We start from the raw sequence: 13,629 nt of genomic DNA on the forward strand, positions 1-13,629 counted from the left end.
TACACCTCCGGTGGTGCAAAGGGCCGATATGAAAGATCTCCATCCTGCGCGATGTCCAGCTATCGCTTCAACCTGTTGCCAGGTTAGATTTCGGTCGACTTCTTTTATTTCTTTATTGAGGTTTCGCCGTCATGAGTCTCTGGATCCGCCTCTGCTGCTACGTTCCGCTGGGTTCCGGTCTCATGCTTGTTTACAGATTTCTTTTCTGCCCCTACGTAAGGTGTAGCCGACCCAGCCCCACTTTCGATCCCGAATATCTGTTGCTATCGGTCTTTGGTGGCAACGACGATGGAGCTCGTTATTTGAGATCCAGTTATGAGGCCACCAGGCCCGAATTATATACCGCAGGCATCTTTTGATGAACACCTGCAGCCGTTGAGTGTTCTCCACTGATACACATCATGTTTCGCTAGCGTATAACAGCACAGATTTCACCTTATCTGTTTTTTAGCATGTTATTTGATAAGTTTCAGCAACGAAGGTTCATTGTATATGCTGATAGTTATATTATGCAAATATCGGTTTTACTGCCATAAAAGTCTCATGCGCCCATACAGGGTATGATGTTTGACAGAACGTTAAACTTAGTTATACGACATGAGCTTGGGCAAGTTAGGAAGAACTTTCCTATGGTAACTCGGATTAATTTCCCTTTGGCAATTTAAATAAGTTTTTCTTTGGATATTCGAAGGACGATCCCTATGCAAGTTCGAAACAATTCCCATTCGAAAATTGGAAATAATTTCACTTTGAAAATTCGGAAGAATTTCCCTTAAGAAATCAAAAAAATGCGCTTCGGAAATTCGAAAAAAAAAATTCTTCTTGGAAATACGGAAAAATTTCCCTTTTCTAAATTCAAAATAATTTCCTTTTAAAAATCGGAATTATTTTTCTTCGGAAAATTTCCCTTTGGAAATTCGACAAAAATCATTTGGAAATTCGAAAGAATGTTTATTTGCAAATGCGAATATTTCTCATAATTTTTTTAATGAATTTGCTTTTAGAAATACGGAAGAAGTTCCCTTTAAAAATTCGTTAGAATCTTGTTTTGGAAATTTAGTCTAATATTTCTTTGACAATTTGAAGGATTGGAGGATTTTTTCTTTGGGAATTCGGAAGAACTTTCTTTTTAAAATTCTGAAGAATTTCCATTAGGAAGTTGCAAAGAATTTCCATTAGGAAATTAGAAAGAACTTCTATTTGGAAATACGGAAGAATGGCTTCAATAATTTAGAAGAGTTCATCTTTAGAAATTTGGAAGTATTTTCCTTTGGTAGTTCGAACGTATTTTCTTTAAGATATTTGGGAGAGTTTCCCTTTGGAAGTTCGTAAATTCGAAAAATTGTTCCTTTGGGAATTCGGAAGAATTTAGGAAAATTGGATGAATTTCTTTTTTAAAATTCGAAACATTTTTTTTCTAAATTATGAAGAATTCACCTTATGAAATTCGGGAGAACTTCCGCTCGGATATTTTATTTTGGAAATTTCAAATATTTCCCTTTTGGAAATTCGAAAGAACTTTCCTTTGAAAAAAAAAACAATTTGGAAACTCAAAAGAATTCTCCTTTTGAAGTGCGGTTTTTTTCTTTTTTTCAAATTCGAAAGATTTAGGATAACATTTGCTAGAACTCTACTGTATCAGAACGTTTCTCCTGAGCTTACGATTTGGTACGGATGAGTTAAGCAAAAAGTGACTCTTCTATTGGTTTTCGAGACTATGACGCAAAGACGAAAATTTCTGCCTTAACCCTACCCTTTGGAAATTAAAAAGAATTTCCCTTCGGAAATTCAAAAGAGCTTCGCTTCGGAAAATTAAAAAAATCGCTTGCACTCTAACTTCCATCTACTTAGTGACTGAGTAAAAATGTATTTCCGTCTCTTTTCTTCCCACGGAAATTTTACTGAATTTCCGTCAAAAGCAAAATAACTCATAGTTTTAAGCAGTCCTGCTTTTGACGGAAATTGAGTAAAATTTCCAAGAGATACAAAGCGAGGAAAATACTATTTTACTTTGTCACTGAAAATGCGAAAGTATTTACCTTTTGAAATTCTGAAGAAGATGAGATGTTCGGATGAATCTTTCTTCAGAAATTTGGAAGAATTTCTGTTCGGGTATTCGATTGGATTTCTCTTTTGGAATTCGGTAGAAATTCCATTATGGAAGTTTTAAAAAATTTCCCTTTGGAAACTCAAAAGAATATCTTTTTGAAAATTCGAAAAAAAATCTATAATTTCTTTTGAAAATACAAAAGAACTTTTCCTTATCCTTTAGAAATTCGAAAGAATTTGCATTCGAAAAATTCCAAACAATGTCCCTTTGGAAATTATTAAAAAAAAATCCTTTTGATCAGTTTCTATAATTCTAATAATTTTCTATCGAATATTCGGAAAAAATACACTTCGGAAATTCGAAAGAATTTCCCTTCGATAATTCGAAAGATCGCTTCGAGATTCGAAAGAATTTTGCTTCAGAAATCGAAACAATTTCACTTCGGACTTGAGAAATTCGAAAAAAATTCCCTTCGAAAAATTGAAAAAAGAAATCAGAAAGAATTTTCTGTCAGAAATATGAAAAAATGTCCCTCTTCGTAAATTCGAAAAAATTTCGCTTTGAAATATTTTCCCTATGAAAACTCAACTCGAAAACTCGGGAATTCTAAAGAGTTCCTTTCCCTTCATTTGGGAAGTTTGAAAAGACTTTCATTGGAAATTCGAACATAATTACGAAAGAATTTACCTTTTGTATTCGGAAGAAATTCACTTTTAAAATTTTCCTTTAAAATTCCGGAAAAAATTCTACGAGTATTCGGAACAATTGGTTTTTGGAATTCGGAATAATCTTTTTTTCAGAAATTTGAAAGATTTTATGTTCAGGTACTCGAGAGAATTTCCCTTCGGAAATTCGGTAAAAATTGTGTTTTGGAAATTTTAAAGAATTTCACTTTCAAAATTCGAAGGAATATGCCTTTAGAAATTCGATACAATATACCCTTAGAAATACTAAAGAATACTCGCTTGACTTTTCAAAAGGACCTACGTAACATTGTTTTCATTAATTAATTTGAGTACTACAATCAAAAGCTTCCATATGCAATATTCAAATTTATTCATGAACAAATGTTACTTGGGTCCTTTTGAAATGTTAGGCGTTCTTTTTGGAAACTCTAAAGATTTACTTTTAGGAAATTCGGGAAAATTACGCTTCGGAAATTCGAATGAATTTCGCTTCGGAAACTCGACTGTATTAAGCTTCGGAATTTTGTAAGATGTTTGCTTGAATTTGGCTTTGAAATTTTTTAAAGAATGTCGCTTTGGATAATCAAAAGACCACTAAAACGCTCAAAATAATTTTCTTAATCAAAAGAATTTTCTATCGGATATTAGAAAAAAAATCTCATTGAAAATTCGAAAAAAATTCGCCTAAGAGATTTGTAAGAATTTCTCTTCGGATAGTCAAAAGAATTTCACTTTGAAATTAAAAAAAAATTCGAAAACAACCAGAAAGAATTTTCTTTCCAATTCATGTTCGAATGAATTTTCTATCGGATATTCGGAAAAATTACAATTTAGAAATTTGAAAGAATATCCCTTCGGAAATTGGAAAGAATATCCCTTTGGAAATCCAAAAGAATTTTACTTCAGAAATCCGAAAAAATTTCACTTCGGAACATCAATAGAATTTTACTTCAGAAATTCAAAAAGTCCTTTCGGAAAATTGAAATAAAAATTCAGAACTTTGGGGAGGCCTTCCGGGTGGGTCCACAACACTGTGGAACATTAATTATTATGTATGAAAATGTCCCAAATTCCAGGTTCCTACACAGTACGAGCAAAACCTGTAAATCTCCGTTCCAGTCGATGTAACAAATTGACCTCCGTATTTAACAACATAAAGTTATAGGTTGATTGAAATTAACACGTGCTGCAATTTGTAACCTGCGAGTTACAATTAACCCGTTTCGTTTAGTCTTGTCGCTGAGTGTATTTTGGGTAGTTTGGTGTCGTTTTAACTGGCTACCCATTATGCTTTTGTTTTATTTTGATATGGCAACATACACCACCACTGTGAATTGTGAATATTTTAATTTGTTTGTTTTTGAATTAAATTTTGTTCACATTGTTTTGTATAGGGTTTTGTTTTGTTGAATTTAAATTATAGTGCTTGTTTAAATAAGTTTTTAAATAAAGTTAGCGCCAGAGCTCCTCCCGTAGGCCTAAAAGCGGCGCTCAAACATAAGCAGCATAACAGCCGAGCACGGTGGCAGGAGCGATGGCGATGATTTGTTTTGGGCTGGTCGATGACGTAAAAAGAGAAGAGTTACGAACCGCGAAGACGATCGCACGCGTTTTGACAACCCGCTAGTTTTGACTCGGGGTTTTTGGTGCCGGATATCCATCCGTGGTGCGCGTTTAGCTGGCTAACTAAGTCCCAGCATAGTCGGGAGTGGAAAAGTGGTTCCCCCGAGAAGTGCCGGTTCGGGAACGAAGAAAAGTGCTGTGTTAGTGCAGTGCATTAGGGTGTAGGATCGCCGCCATACTGGGAAGCTCATCGTAAAGGAGTGTTTCGCTTCCCAGCGGTAAAGTCAAAGATCCCCAAAACACCCGCCGTTCTCACTGTGGGGGCTCAGTCAATAGAGTTCCTCGCCCTCACAGTTAACAGCCAAAGAGCGAAGACAGGTGCGTACAAAGGGCGTACCACCTGTAGTAGTGAACTGCGGTCACTACTTGGACCGTCTACGGCGAGTAGGCAGGTTCGGTAATTTTACACCAGCGTCGCTAGGGGGATCCGACAAAGGAGCTTGCTCTTCCCCTAGCTAAAAGTAAAGGACGGCTGCCGTGGCAGTCTGTAAAGCCCGAGAGTGAGAAAGTGAAGAAGGAGAAGAAGAAGAAGAAGGAAGAGCGAAGAAGAAGAAGAACCGAAGAAGAAAGGACGGAAGAAGAAAGCGAGAGACCAGTTTGCCTGCTGCTGCTGTATTGCTGTCGACGAAGGGGCCCCCAACGAGAGCAGTGAGTCGACCAGTGCCGTAGCGAGGGGGAGCAAGAGGTCAGAATAGAATATAAGGTTTTTAATTTGGAATATTTCTTCTTTTTGCTCATTTTGTCCATCCGAAATCCGAAGGGAAGTGGGAGTACCCTGCTCTAGGCCGCCCTGCCGGGGTGAATTGTATGAGGGGAAGCTCAGGGCTTTCAATTGGCGCCCAACGTAAATTTTGCAGAAAATATCTACGATATTTTCTTCCTGAGCGAGGGGTACTTCCACCAAAATTCGGATTTTGGGTGGAATAAACACAGTGGTGGGGACTTTTTCCACAATCGCGTGACCGTTTATAAAATTTTATATTGTTTGTATTATATTTGTGTTTCTAAATCGGTTATTCGTCCCGTCTGTTGAACGATTTGGCACGAGTAGATTTGCAAAGTTCCAGGGGCGGGATCGCCAATTCTTTCGAGCGGTTTAGGGTGGCACGTGAAGCATTTTGGTGACCTAAAATCATTGGGAACCGTTAGTGAGTGAAAATAAGTACCTTACCGTATTCATACTTCATCGAACAGTTGGTCAAGTTTTGAAACCGTACATATTTTAAAGATTTGTGTCCTCTTTCGTCAAAATGGTGCTCAACGTGTTGACGTTGGGAGAATTCAACGTCGCGTACTTCCATTTGCGAGCCGATCATCTCGAACAAGACGAGATCGACTTTGAGTTGAACTCCCGCAGTGTTGTCATCCCTCCCGAATCGGATCAATCATACACCAAAAGGCGTCGTCGTTTGCGTGGGCTGTTGGCCAGCGAGCTGCAGGCCTCTGATCCTGTGGTTCGCTCCTTCAAAGGAGATGTTGAAGTTGATTTGGGTATATGTCGTGGCAAGTTTGAGTCCATCAAGGAGGATTTGGGGTACAGGTGTCCGAATAAAGAGGTTTTTCGAAGCAGGTTGCTTCACTTGGGTGCTCGGCTCCAAATCGTAAAAAACTACGCCGTGGGAGAAGGCAATGAAGCATTTATTGATTTGTTGGACGATGTGGTAGCTCTCCACAGCTACCACTTCGCAAATAGTGCTCCGCCTCCTCTCACGGCCGTTGAAGAAGACACTGAGGATGATGATGAGGATTTGCAAACCCAACCTGCGGAAAGGAACGACAATATTCCGGTCCTGTATAGCAAACCCTCAACCGATGTTGTGGTAAATCAGGTGGCTGGGGAAGAAATTCTCGGTGTCTTATTTGAAATAAGGGCGGAAATTCAAAAGACGCAACAGCAGATTAAGGTCAACGAGTCCCGCAACTCAGCGAGAATGGATTCTCTGGAAGCTGCGATGGAAAAACTCGGTACCGGTCTAGCGTCTATCAGCACGATTGCTTCTGAACTCCAAAAAACGTATCGTGAAGTTCAAGCACTTCACGATACGGTTTCTGAATTACAGGGCATGATTAAAAAAAACATTCCTAACGTAAACTTCAATAGTTTGCCGGTGGATACAGAGGATATTCACTTTAGAGAGAGTCCTGATCTGCCGGATTTGCCTGAGATTCAACAGCCAACGTTAGAAGGGTTGGGTATTTCAGAAGATTTGCGGAGACGTCTTTCGATTCCCGCACAGGACTTACGAATGCCGAAACAACCAAAGCTGTCTGCTCCTGGTATGGCGGATTATTCCAAGATTTTTGAAAAGCCCCAGCCGGCGTATCAGCCGCAAAATATTTTCCAGCCTTCCATCCCAGGCTTCGCAGTTCCGCGTCAGGCGGAGAGTACCAGATCGGTAGAAATTACCGGTTACTATCGTCGGCCCCAACGGGTGGCCGATTGGAACGATAAAAATATGCTGGGAATGATGAAGGCACAGGGCTGAACGAATTCTTGGAAACAGTCCACCATTACGCAGAATCAGAACAGATTGCCGAAGCAGAATTGTTCAACTCGGCAATGCATTTGTTCACTGGGAACGCGCTAGCTTGGTTTCAAGCTATGCGATCCCAGAAACGGTTCTATAACTGGAACCATTTGGTGTGTGAGCTGAGGGCGAACTTTGTTCACCCGGAACTTGACGCCGCGCTAAAGATGAAGGCATCTCAGCGTCGCCAGTATCGGAATGAGACCTTCCAAGATTTCTATCTTGCGATGGAGAAGATCTTCCGTGCTATGTCCACACCACTGGGTCTTACTGACAAGCTTGACCTTCTTAAGCGGAACATGCGGACGGACTATAAACAAGTCCTCTTGTTCAAACCAGTGAACACATTGTCCGAGTTGATGCTCATCGGTAAAACAATAGATGCTTCAAAGACTCCCATTTACCAAAAAGTATTTGGGAGCTCCAAAGAAGTATCTGCTATTTCAAGTCAGCCTGTTTTCAATGGTTCTCCACAGAGCCAGCGGCAGCAGCAACAGAGTGCTAACGGAAAGGGGTACAAACCCAGGGTGTTCTATAAAAGAGATAGCCCTCCGGCCTCTCCCACGAAACAAATCGCCACCACGTCGTTTCAACGACAATGGTGGTCAAATTCGAAGAGCTATTCGTGAGAAAACTGGAACAAGTCCTAGAATCCCTACGTCGCAAGACGGTGCAATGTGCCTGAGTGCCCTCGTGGACAAACACCGGCCACAACTGGGAGTTTGTTACAACTGTGGGACAAAAGGCCACGATCACGAGAAGTGTTCGAAGCCCAAGCAAGTATTTTGCATCGTATGTGGATTCAAAGGATTTGACGCCACCAATTGCCCTTATTGCTTGCAAAATGAGATCAGGTCCAACTAAAAGTGTTGAATGGCCAATCCCTCTTCAAAAATAATTTTCCCAAATCCCGAACTGTACCAATTCTTCGTAATACATCCTCATTTTCTCAATAAAATTTGTCCATTGGTACAACGAGACTGCTGTTTTTCAGCCGTTAGGCAATTTTCAGTTTTGAGTAGGCATTTGATGGCTTGAACATTTTCGACCACAAATGACCTGCAAATAAGACTCCAAGATTTTCCTGGGTCTGCTATACTCATCCAGCCAACGTGGAACTAAAGCATTATTTGTGCCTCGGATCCAATACATCGACTTCATGTGGTCGTTCACTTGGGAGCTTCCGAAGTACGATGGGTTCGAGGACACAAATCGCATTCATCTTCACGTTGGCAATCCTCTTCTTCCGTTTGGAGTCGAGTCCAACAGCAATCGGCTTCGAAAGCCTTGACAACGTTTAAGGCAAGGCAAAACATTTAGCCACTTGCCGCACAACAACACTCCCAGTGGGAGGAACACAAATCCCATTTCGATGGGAAACACCACAACATATATTTTATTCGGGCACTTGTACCCCAAAACCTCAAATATTCCGCGGTGGAAGACACAAAAAACACTGCTGCTTTTTAAAGCAGTTAAACATTTTCCCGTCGGGGTTAAAAATCTGCCCCTTACTACATACGCCGCAGTAGTCACTTTCTAGCTGTTAGCAAGGCAAGGCAAGAAAACACATACACAATCCTTTCGACGGGATGAACACCCATAAAACCCCACTTCGTCGGGGTAAAATCACCTTGAAACCCTCTCTTTGAGGGGTTAACATTTTTAAAAACACTTTCTTCCACCGTGGAAGGCCTTAAACACTTGCCCGATGATGGTCTCTATCCGCAGAAACCACCAGAATCCGCGATAAACGAATGATTATTACAATCACAGTCGCAACGATCGCGACGGGTCGGCTGGATTGTTTATGTTTACATTTACCAATCGCTTCAGCATCATTCGCATTCGGCGATGTCATAAAAACAATCATCTGTTGTTTTCTCACTTCTGTGAGTGTGCGAAGTGCGTTCAATGATTGTTTCGATCCATTCGGGTTGGTCATTTATGTTGCGCAAAAACACTAAGAAAAATCTTCCAGTTATATTCCAGCGCAATGATGGCAACATGTTAAATGTTTTCTAATTTATTTATTTATTTTATTTTTACTTCGTCGTTACTTGTCCGTTAGTATTAGGGAAATTCTGTTGATTCCTTTTGGAATCGATACGCAATTGACTAGTTGTCCCGTCAGGTCTAGCTCAATTGTTCTCATAATTGGGAACAGTTGATGCGAAAAGGCCATAAGTCTTGCGTCCCTATTGTCCGTTTATTTTGGTATTTTGTGTGGTTACGAATGATATGCGTGAATGAATGAGTGTAACTGAAAGAAAATGTTTGAATGTAAAGTATGAGTGTGTTGTGAAATTGCGGGGTTCGTTCAAATGTCTAGTGGATCGTGTGCAAGTGTACGGCCAGTGAGTGAGATGAGAGAGTGATACACTTTGAATGAATGTGGATGGAATCAGAACCCCAGCTGTTTAAGGAAGTATGAATACCGTGAGGACAGGAATACTGGACAGTCGCAAAAAAAGTGAAATGATGGAAAATTTATAATGCCGCGACAACCGTTCCACTGCTATGTTGAACAATCCTTGACCGGAGGCTAGCAGAGTTTTAGGAATCCAGGATGGATCACGTGTCGAGAAAACTAATCGGGGAAGATCTTAGCTCTTTTATTGCTACTCGAAAGTGTCAATGGTGGACTGATGTCGCCCAAGGGCGAGTCCCAGTCCTGGTCAGCAGACTATATCGGAAGAGACGATGTACCGATTTAAGATGTCTTTGTTCGGTCGTATACCTAATTGTGAAATTGTAATATATTTTGTTCAAAATTGTGGAAGCTGTCTTTTTCGGTAGGTTAGGCAGATTTATTATTTTTCTTGTTTATTTTCCCCATATTTTTATTTATTCTATTTTAATTCGTTATTTATCATCATTGTTATCGGTGTTAGGTGTTAGAGTTAGTAAAAAATGTTGCCATTTTTTTCTCCTCGGTGTGGGCGAGATTGTAACCTGCGAGTTACAATTAACCCGTTTTGATTAGTCTTGTCGCTGAGTGTATTTTGGGTAACTTGGCGTCGTTTTAACTGGCTACCCATTATGCTTTTGTTTTATTTTGATATGGCAACATACACCACCACTGTGAAATGTGAATATTTTAATTTGTTTAGTTTTGAATTAAATTTTGTTCACATTGTTTTGTATAGGGTTTTGTTTTGTTGAATTTAAATTATAGTGCTTGTTTAAATAAGTTTTAAATAACGTTAGCGCCAGAGCTCCTCCCGTAGGCCTAAAAGCGGCGCTCAAACATAAGCAGCATAACAGCCGAGCACGGTGGCAGGAGCGATGGCGATGATTTGTTTTGGGCTGGTCGATGACGTAAAAAGAGAAGAGTTACGAACCGCGAAGACGATCGCACGCGTTTTGACAACCCGCTAGTTTTGACTCGGGGTTTTTGGTGCCGGATATCCATCCGTGGTGCGCGTTTAGCTGGCTAACTAAGTCCCAGCATAGTCGGGAGTGGAAAAGTGGTTCCCCCGAGAAGTGCCGGTTCGGGAACGAAGAAAAGTGCTGTTTTAGTGCAGGGCATTATGGTGTAGGGTCGCCGCCATACTGGGAAGCTCTTCGTAAAGGAGTGTTTCGCTTCCCAGCGGTAAAGTCAAAAATCCCCAAAACACCCGCCGTTCTCACCGTAGTCAATAGAGTTCCTCGCCCTCACAGTTAACAGCCAAAGAGAGCGAAGACAGGTGCGTACAAAGGGGCGTACCACCTGTAGTAGTGAACTGCGGTCACTACTTGGACCGTCTACGGCGAGTAGGCAGGTTCGGTGATTTTACACCAGCGTCGCTAGGGGGGATCCGACAAAGGAGCTTGCTCTTCCCCCTAGCTAAAAGTAAAGGACGGCTGCCGTGGCAGTCTGTAAAGCCCGAGAGTGAGAAAGTGAAGAAGGAGAAGAAGAAGAAGAAGGAAGAGCGAAGAAGAAGAAGAACCGAAGAAGAAAGGACGGTAGAAGAAAGCGAGAGACCAGTTTGCCTGCTGCTGCTGTATTGCTGTCGACGAAGGGGCCCCCAACGAGAGCAGTGAGTCGACCAGTGCCGTAGCGAGGGGGAGCAAGAGGTCAGAATAGAATATAAGGTTTTAATTTGGAATATTTCTTCTTTTGCTCATTTTGTCCATCCGAAATCCGAAGGGAAGTGGGAGTACCCTGCTCTAGGCCGCCCTGCCGGGGTGAATTGTATGAGGGAAGCTCAGGGCTTTCAAATTTTATGGCCCATCCTCCTTCCAAGTGCTCCAGGGAGTGCGAGATTTCTCTTGTTTCGGACAGCAGAACGATGGCGCGATCGGACGAAATATTGTGTTCTGCATTGCGCGGCCGGTAATAAAAATCAGTTCAGTGCGAGATTTCTCTTGTTTCGGACAGCAGAACGATGGCGCGATCGGACGAAATATTGTGTTCTGCTTTGCGCGGCCGGTAATAAAAATCAGTTCAGTGCGAGATTTCTCTTGTTTCGGACAGCAGAACGATGGCGCGATCGGACGAAATATTGTGTTCTGCATTGCGCGGCCGGTAATAAAAATCAGTTCAGTGCGAGATTTCTCTTGTTTCGGACAGCAGAACGATGGCGCGATCGGACGAAATATTGTGTTCTGCTTTGCGCGGCCGGTAATAAAAATCAGTTCAGTGCGAGATTTCTCTTGTTTCGGACAGCAGAACGATGGCGCGATCGGACGAAATATTGTGTTCTGCTTTGCGCGGCCGGTAATAAAAATCAGTTCAGTGCGAGATTTCTCTTGTTTCGGACAGCAGAACGATGATCGCACGATCGGTCGAAATATTGTGTTCTGCATTGCGCGCCCGGTAGGCCGGTAGTTAGTTTGTACTACTTTTCGCGCCCGATTCATGGCTAGGTAAAATCACTGTGTATAAAGAATGACACGGTCGTATCGCTTATCAGAGTGAATCCAGATCCAACGATGCCTACCAATTAACTGATAATCCTTCCTGTGGTTTTGTGGAGACGCAGAGGTAAACACGGTCTTCAAATAGCAAAAACCACCTACTAATATTCCTTCCTTCTTCCTAACTGACTACAAGGACGTGGCCGGCGCCGTTATTGATCATTTGAATTTTAGAGTCACTGAAACTTGCACACTGAGAATGCTTGAACAATCCCAGTCAATCATTCAGTTGATTCTTTGTGCAATTTCACTGATTCTGGTCAATCACGGAGTAGCAACCATAGATATGTGTAGTCAGTCAAAGCTAAAGCTAAGCATCCTCCTTCCAAGTGCTCCAGGCCTTTGTACTTACGAGGAGTGAAGAACTGATTCAAATATCAAATTCACACAAATAAAGGAAAAAAATGAGAACATTTCTCTTGGGAAATTCAAATACTTTCGCTTCAGAAATACGGAATAATTTTCTTTCGTTAATTCGGAAGAACTTTCCTTCGGGAATTCGGAAGAATTTCCTTTCGGAAATTAGAAAGAGTTTTCCTTTTGATATTCGAAAAAATGTGAACGAATTTTCTTTTGATTTGTTTGCTGATGCTGAGGCCGACTTGAGGGAACTTTATCTTTATCATTACCTTTTTTTGTCTTTATTGGGAGCTCGTTCGAGTAGTGCTCGTATATGCACATGACGCAGAAGGAGGAAGCGATGAGATGGTTTTGTCTCATGCTTTCGTCCATCTTGGCTATATCCAGCTATCGGCTAAACCTGTTGAAACATTACGATTTAGACAATTTATTTCTCGGGTAAAAATAAGAGTCTCTCAAATTCTGGACATCTTGAATTTTTTTTGCGTGAGAATTTAGTCTTTCTCGTCTTTTTATCAAGTTCAATCGATGTCTATGTTCTTGTGAAGAATTTGAACGCGTTTGCGCACAGCATTCCCTTAAACTGAAGCTCAGAAGCAGTTTTGCTAATTTGACATTAAGAAGATCTTCTTCGTTTATGTAAATTTTCAATTGTATCATGCAAATTTCATTTCATGCAACTGGACGTGGTTGTGTCTCCGGGAAATACAGATTCACGTTTGCTTATAAATTTGTGAAGATTTATGATATGGTAAGTGATGTGTAGTTTTAAACTAAGCATTTCTTCACGTTTGAGACAAAGGCATCGTGATTTACATAGATAAACGCTCCATGAAATGTGTTTAGCCATTTTATCGTCAGCATACAGGGAATGTTATGTTTTAGTTCGATTTGATCAGTTATTACTACTCTGTATTGAAGCTAATATGAGGCTAAAGGATGCTGAAAAAGAAATTAAAACCAAGAAAACATTATTTTTAGAAATTGCTGCAATGCATTCAAATAAGCGCAAATAGATGTGAATTTATGGAATTAGTAGAATCTTAAGGGACGTTTTGACGTTTTTTTGACCTTTCCAATGTGTTTTTTCTTACTTTTTAATAATGTGCTCGAAAGGCACCTCCAACGCAAGGTGGATTATTATATTATATATTCCAACTGGTAACACAGTATCAGACGTCTAAATACGTAACATACTCTCTTGTAAAGTTTCTGAGACTTTTTTCGCATCCATATCGATAGATCATGAGTTGTTACTAGAAATGAATGCCTCACAAAAACCAAACCTAATTTTCGTCGTCCTCCGTGGTTGAGACCACTTCTCACGGGTTTCATATTGCACCAACATGGTCTTCCACGTAAAATCCTTGATCGAAAGTAGTCCGCAGCACCCTCTCTCTATATCTCACGGTTCAATGCAACGACCTATTAGACACTTAAAAAATTATCCACACTCCATCGCGCCAGCGAATCGACGAAT

General features: G+C 40.8%; 1 protein-coding gene across 16 annotated transcripts in view; it reads left to right on the forward strand.

Moving 5' to 3' along the window:
• The window catches only part of LOC134227627 (capping protein inhibiting regulator of actin dynamics), a 477,592-nt gene that overhangs the window by 262,062 nt on the left and 201,901 nt on the right, over nt 1–13,629 (forward strand). The gene's annotated exons all lie outside the window — the stretch shown is intronic.

Source organism: Armigeres subalbatus, chromosome 3 (genome assembly GCF_024139115.2).
Source record: "Armigeres subalbatus isolate Guangzhou_Male chromosome 3, GZ_Asu_2, whole genome shotgun sequence".
NCBI lineage: Eukaryota > Metazoa > Arthropoda > Insecta > Diptera > Culicidae > Armigeres > Armigeres subalbatus.